We start from the raw sequence: 8388 nt of genomic DNA, 5'->3' as shown, positions 1-8388 counted from the left end.
TTAGTTCAAATTAATCAAAAATTTCTAAATGGAATTTTGTCGCAGTTTTTGACCCTTAATCGTTTTACTCTTTGTCGCGTTTCTGACAGTTTGTCGTTGGAACCAATGTCGTTGAATCAAAAATTTGTAATTTAAAATTTTAAAGTTCCCGGTGTTGCGTTGTCCGTGAAATTTGTTTAGTCTATGTTACCTCAAGGCTATCCATGGGCTTCCTCAAAAAATTTCAGCCCATTTGGTCCAGCTGTTTGACCAGCTATAGCTTACATATAAACATATAAATATATCAATATGAGGGTAGAGCTTTTTTTATTTAGATAACTCACGTATTCTACTTTTAGCCGTAGACATGGAAATTTTAACTTAATAATAATTATATTTAGAAAAATAATGAATTAGGGTTTCGTAAATAAAAACATTTTGATTCTTGCTTTTAAAAAAGCTTAAATATACAGGGAAATTAGAAAATCTTGAGTATTTCAAAAATATTGGTTTTACTGTTTATTTACCTCAAAGAAACAAATATATTTTACTAAATAAAAAATATCAAATTGATTTTTATCGAAGCTAAATGAAATTAAATGAATTCGGGAATGCATGACATGTTGTCAGAGAATTGATTTAGAGGAAATAAAATTATTTTCAAGAAATTTTTTTTCTATAAAAAATGTTCCAGGGCCCAAAAGGTTCTAATTAGGACACATGTGTTAACTGTGAAGTCCACCTGATATGGAAGTATTACAACAAAATGTTGGTTTAACACTTTTTTCAAGTTAATTCCACTCTATATTAATTTATTCTCTTTGGCTGCAATAAACATGAGAATTAAGTGACGATTTAAAGGTCGTCTTTAATTTAATGATATCTATTTTGCTATAGCGATGCTACTAGGAAAGCTATAATCCAAATCATAGAGGAGAAAAAAATAGTATTAAGTTAAAAAAAAAAGTTTTATAGAGTGTATATTCTGTTGGGTGACAAGGATTGCAATGAACTGCCGGAGAATACACTTTAAAATTCCTTTCGGGGTGGAAAGCAGTAAAATAATAGGGACGGACTAGGATATTATTTTAACAAACAAGACAAATGTAGGATTAAAAATTCCGCTCCTGGGATTTAAAATGTACTTTTTAGTTATAAAATATGTAGATTTAGTTCAAACTACAGATTTAAGAAATTAACTAAAGATTGTAGAACTTGCAGTTGTTTTTAAATGGAATATTTTCAAGCGTTGAATTCACAAATTTCAACGGTATTAAAACAATGCTAAGCTCCCCCCCCCTTCTAAAAAAAAGAAACATAAACACGAGAAAAAAATGTCTTAAATTTTCNCCCCCCCCTACAATCATTTCACCATTTTTTAATGTAATAATTACAAAGAAATGGAAAATTTACAACTTCGTTTTTTGAATAAATTAGAAATAACTCCAAAAAAAGTGAATATTATTTCTATGAAAGTCGATGAAACCATTTGATTTACATTATATTAGAAAAAAAGCCTTTCAACTTAGAATATGTTATTGTAACGGATTGCAATATTTAAAGACTTTTATGAGAATGTATTTAAAATTCTTTCTAAAAAGTTTAACTCAGACTTTTCGCTTGAATTTTTTTTATGGGCTTGGAAACTCATTTTTGGGACAGATACGTTAAGCAGGTATAAAAGAAATAAAAAACTGACTAAGACAAAAATTATGCTGACAGACAGGTCTGAATAGATTAATATAATATATAAATAAATTAATATTATATACATGTAAATAGATTAATATAATATGTATTTTTCATTGATGGAAGGGCAGAAATACGATTTTTTTAGGGGGTAACCTCGCGAAATTTCTGTTTTCCTTCTTATTTCCTAGCTTTTTTCTCTCTCTCTCTGTCCATGCTCAGACAAGATGAATCTAGAATACCTACTAAAAATGAAGGTAACATTAGCAGCAGGTCTAGAGGGGGATCCAACAAAAAGGAAAGGCGGAAGTTGGTCAGATATCCGTCTGCTATACACAACGGGAATCAAGAGAAACATCAAGATCAAAATACTATAAAATAGTTGAGGCATTGAAAGCTCAAGATCGTGTCCCAGAAGAGGCATTGATCGTTCACGAGATTGTATCCTAATTGATCCATTGTTAGTTTACGAGATTGTGTCCTAGGTGAGGCATTGATAGCTCAAGATTGTGTCCCAGAAGATGCATTGATAGTTTACAAGATCGTGTCCCAGAAGAGGCATTGATAGTTTAGAAGATCGGGTCCTAGNGTTACTGATCATTTGATGGTTTCAAGGGTACCTTTGTAAATCAGGCATTGTCATTAATGCATGGAGGGTCACTTGACAATACGCTTACAGTCACTTTAACCAATCTACATTGGAGACTGGAGAGACCCTATCTTGTTTTCTATTAAGCTAAACTGAAATGCAATAAGCAGCAGCACTAACCACACACTTAAAATTGTTAGAACTGTTATTTCCAGATTTAAAAATATTGAAATATTTTCATATTTAAAAATATTCAAATATTTTTATATTTAAAAATATTTAAATATTTTCAGATTTTAAAATATTTAAATATCTTCATATTTGAAAATGATTTTTACCGGATTTTGAAAATTAAAATTTGAAAATAGCACAAATCAGAAATTTATCTGAAATATTTCTGAATTATTTCTATAACATCTTTGAAATATTGCTGAAATATCCCTGAAATATCTCTGAACTATCGCTAAAATATCTTATAAATATTTCAATAATATCTCTGAAATATCGCTGAAATATCGCTGAAATATTTCTATAATATCTCTGAAATTTGTTTTTTAACTGCAAAGATCAATATAATCACAATGACAAATGTTTCCAATTTTTCTTTCCTTTGTCGGTATTTTTTCAAATTTTTTTAGGGGGGGTAACATGTTTTACATTTAATCAGTAAAAAAGCCTTCCTATGGTCATGAAAAACAAAGAACTGGAATCCTATCTATTCAACCGTTTATTGGATACAACTACTATAGAATTTAAGTTTTATTCTTGTTATAGATAATTGTAAGATGAAACCTTTTCCCGTTTCTGACATCTATTCGTATCAAGCTTCTGTATGAAGCAAAAAAACCCTATTCAACCCAATTTCTGATGGGATACTCTGAACCCGGCATGTACCGGGAGGGGGTGGGGGCAACGTAACCCGCCCCCCTCTCTTAATCCCTTCTTTGAAAAGTGATAATTTTAAAAGATCTTTGTTATATTTTTAGAATCTGCAAAAATAAATTCAATTTTCTGAAATTCGTTATGTTTTTATTAAGTACAGAGTTAGGGTTTCCAAATGTTCGTTCAATCTCTTTCGCGAGAACGAAAACTTCGTTCAGCGAAATTCGTTCGAAATTTTCGCGAAATTCGTCAAAATTTTCGATTACGGTACGATGCGGTAAATTCTTTTTCTGGTTTGGATCATGCAACAATTGGACTAATTACAGTATATGTACAATTGGACTAATTACAGTATATGTATGAAAAATATTTGCAATATATGGTGCACAAAAGTAAAGTACTCATTTTTTTTTTAAACTTTGACCATTTTGCTAATTGATTCTTATTAAACCAAAGCTTACATCATCTGCTTTATAAAATGTACATGCTACATAAAAGCATAACTTAGTTAGAGCGGTAAAATCTACGTCAAGGCGTTGCGACACTTCAAAGTCGACCCTGTCTAAAATTTATGACTGTTTATAAGCAGGCTGTCGATGTGCAAAGTCTCACCCATTCATTTAATGAACTCTTTTGTTTTTCATGAAAGGTCATTCCTTTATGAACTGATATGATATTTCTTTATGAACTGACATGATATTCCTTTATGATATATATATATGTTCTTTTACAATTAATAACATATTTCTTTATGAACTAATAATATAGTTCTTTATAAACAGATATCATATTTCTTTATGAACAGATATCATAGTTCTTTATGAACAGATATTATATTTCTTTATGAACAGATATCATAGTTCTTTATAAACAGATATTATATTTCTTTATGAATTGATATTATATTATAAGAAATTCTAGTGAGATGGTTTTGTTTGTTTTCTGTATAATTCCAGACAAACAGTTAGATTTGTTTTGCAAAAAAGTTCTCTCCCCCGATATATATTCTCTGTATAGTTTAAAACTTTTATCAGAGTAAACTTTCTTCTGTAACAACTCATGCTTTTTTCCCCTAAAAGAGGACTTTATAAGAACGCTGAACAAGCAGTATTTGGATATTTTTAAAGTTTTAATATGGATTAGAGTTTCCAAATTGTTCCCGATGAATTACAGAACCTTTTCTGAAACTGTTTAAATGATGAATCATTAAAGCTTTTGGAAATTAATGGCTTATTTTTAAACTAAATTACCCCTTGGATAATACACAGAACTTGGAGTCATGTTTTGAAAAAAGGTTACGGGACGATTAAATATAAACAAAAGTTACCTTTGTTATCAATCTTTCTTTTTGTTTTGAAAAAGCAAGTTCCCAGAACCCGAAATTTAAAAGAGTATCGTTGAACGAAACTCTTGAGTTCCCTTTTTGGGGTCTTAACATTTTGTAGATTTTGATTTAAGAGATTCTAAAGAAATGGAGAATATAAAGAAACTAATTAAAAAAATATTTCATAACAAAAATATTGATATACACAAAACTGCCTAATTCCATTCGTAAAACCCAGGTTTTAAAATTGGTTTTAATAACAATACATTGTCTTAAGTTTTGGGCTTAGCATTCTTAATACGGAACAGAAAACTGTGTACACAAACCCTATCCCCCATTCAGTAAAGATACCTGGAGATTTTGTAACTTTTCTTTCAGTCTTTGTATTTATAAAATGAGAAAAATAATATTTTCAAAGGAAAATCAGCTCTCTTGTTCATGCACTTTATTATTAGATTCAATTTATTTTCAAAGAAGTCCAGCGTTTCAAGTATTGTATATTTCAATTTCAAAAGTCTATATTAAAATATTAAGATGGACTGGAAAACTAAAAATTGCACTTTATTTTTTTTTGTAACTTTTCTTTCAGTCTTTGTATTTATAAAATGAGAAAAATAATATTTTCAAAGGAAAATCAGCTCTCTTGTTCATGCACTTTATTATTAGATTCAATTTATTTTCAAAGAAGTCCAGCATTTCAAGTATTGTATATTTCAATTTCAAAGGTTTATATTAAAATATTAAGATGGACTGGAAAACTAAAAATTGCACTTTATTTTTTGTCTATTGAATGGATACTAGCATGTGGATACTTTTAACATATGGATACTGCTAATATATTGATACTCTTAACATATGGATACTGCTAATATATGGATACTTTTAAAATGTGCATACTGCTAATATATGAATACTGATAATATGCAGATACTTCTAATATATGGATACTGCTATAATTTATGGATACTGCTAATATATGGATACTTCTAGTTAATGGATACTTCTAATATATGTATACTTCTAATATATGGATACTGCTAATATGTGGATACTGCTAATATGTGAATACTTCTAACATATGGATACTTATAATATATGGATACTGCTAATATTGGATACTGCTAATATTTGGATACTTCTAATATATGGAAACTTCTATTATATGGATACTTCTAATATATGGAAACTGCTAATATTGGATACTTCTAATATATGTATACTTAGCTGAAAACTTTAGAATGTGATATCCTTAATCCCGATCTGTTGACTTTTCTGGAGTTTAAATTCACGTGGAGAACAAGCAATATTTAAACTGGATATTAAGAAAAGGAACGGATTAAGCATTAATCCTGATATCCACCATTCTAAAGTTTTCAGCTCTTCCAATATATGGATACTGCTAATATATGAATACTGCTAATATGTGAATACCTCTAATAAATAGACACTGCTAATATATGGATATTGGATACTGCAAATATGTGGATAATTCTAATATACTAGCCTTAGAGGGCGCTTCGCGCCCATCTTCTAAATTAATTGTGAACATGTTCTCTTTGTGTACATCGTAAAACAAAACAAAAATAATTCGCGGATTTTCACAAAAAATTTCGTGGATTTTCAAAATTTTCAAAAATTTTGTGAAGATCGAATTTTTATGGAGACAAATATTTGAAATTTTGATCATTCATAAACCTTCCGGGGTCCCTATATGTCCCACAAAAAATTTGGGCCCGAACGGTTCAGCCGTTTTGAAGTTTATTGGATACAAACAAACAAACAAACAGACAGACAAGCCAAATTTATATATAGATGAAAACTTCTAATATATGGATACTGATAATATGTGGATACATCTAATATATGGATAATGCTAATAAGTGGATATCATGCCAATATATGGAAACTACTAATGTGTGAATGCTTCAAATATATGGATACTGCTAATATATGGATACTTCTAATCATTGGATACTTCTAATATATTGATACTTCTAATATATTGATACTGCTAATTTGTGGATACTTTTTATATTTGGCTACTGCCAATATATGGATACGTCTTATATATGGATAGTTCTAATATATGGATACTGCTAATTTGTGGATACTTCTAATATATGAATACTTCTAATATATTAATACTTCTAATATATGAATACTTCTAATATAGGGATACTGCAAATATATGGATACTACCAATATGTGAATACTTATAACATGTGGATACTGCTAGCATGTGGATACTGCTAATATATGGATACTACTAAGATGTGAATACTTCTAATATATGAATACTGCTAATATATGGATACATCTAGTATGTGAATACTTATAATATATGAATACTACTAACATGTGAATACTTCTAATATGTGAATACTGCTAATATATGGATACTACTAATATGTGAATACTTATAATATATGGATACTGCTAATATGTGAATAGTTCTAATATATGGATACTGCTAATATATGGATACTGCTAATATGTGAATACTTCTAATATATGGATACTGCTAATATATGGATACTGCTAATATGTGAATACTTATAATATATGAATACTGCTAATATATGGATACTTCTAATATGTGAATACTTATAATATATGAATATTGCTAATATATGGATACTTCTAATATATGGATACTGCTAATATTTGAATACTTCTAACATGTGAATAGTGCTAATATATGGATACTGTTAATATGTGGATACTGCTAATATATGAAAACTTCTAATATATGGATACTACTAATATATAAATACTGATAGTATGTGGATACTTCTAATATATGGATACTGCTAATTTATGCATACTTCTAATATGTGGATACTAATTACATGTCGATAATATTAAAATTTGGATACTTTTAACTACTTCTTACCCGTTTTGGAAACTTTTGACATATGGATACTTTTTAACATCTTGATACTTCTTAACATCTGGATACTTCTAACTTGTGGATAATTTTTAACATTTGGATACTTTTAACTTGTGAATACTTTTCTAAAAAGTGGATTCTTTTCTAAAAGTGGATACTTTTCTAAAAATGGACACTTTTTTAAAAGTGAATACTTTTCTAAAAGATGGATACTTTTCTAAAAGTGAATACTTTTCTAAAAGTGGATACTTTTCTAAAAGTGGATACTTTTCTAAAAGTGGATTCTTTTTTAAAAAAGGATTCTATTCTAAAAGAGGATACTTTTCTGAAAGTGGATACTTTTCTAAAAGTGGATACTTTTCTAAAAGTGGATGCTTTTCTGAAAGGTGGATACTTTTCTAAAAAGTGGATACTTTTCTAAAAGAATACAACCTGACTGAAAGCATCACTGATGAAAAATGTCCTGAATGTGAAAACTGTGCATCACTCGCTAAATTCACCCTGAATGAGAAAATCACTCACTTAAACATCCTGAATTAGAGTATCACTCACTAAAAATATCCTGATTGAGAGCATCAATCACTAAAAACATCCTGAATAACATCAATTACTCAATAAAAATATCCGAATATGGGCAACACTCACTAAAATATCCTTTATATGAGCATAACTCACTGAAAACATCCTAAATGATAGCAATACATGTTAAAAACATCCTGAATGACATCAATTACTCACTAAAAGCATGTGCGTTATATATCGAGTGCAGAGGGCCGGGGTTATGAGGATTATCTCATACAAAATTTCCGACCTCTCTCTGGGTTTTTGGTAATAAATCAATTATATCAATGCTTCAAGTTCTGTTTGTTTTTACTTTGAGACAGAAAGTATTTAAGAAAATAATGTTTCTAAATAGTAAACTCAATGATACGATTTACGAGACTTCATCAGTGACGACTGTATAGAATTCAAACAGTCTCTAAATTTTCTAGTTTATATCAGTTATAGTATAAACTACCAAGGGCAAGAGGGTGT

This window comes from Eurytemora carolleeae, unplaced genomic scaffold (genome assembly GCF_000591075.1).
Source record: "Eurytemora carolleeae unplaced genomic scaffold, Eaff_2.0 scaffold382, whole genome shotgun sequence".
Lineage (NCBI taxonomy): Eukaryota > Metazoa > Arthropoda > Copepoda > Calanoida > Temoridae > Eurytemora > Eurytemora carolleeae.
This window is presented reverse-complemented; position numbering follows the sequence as displayed.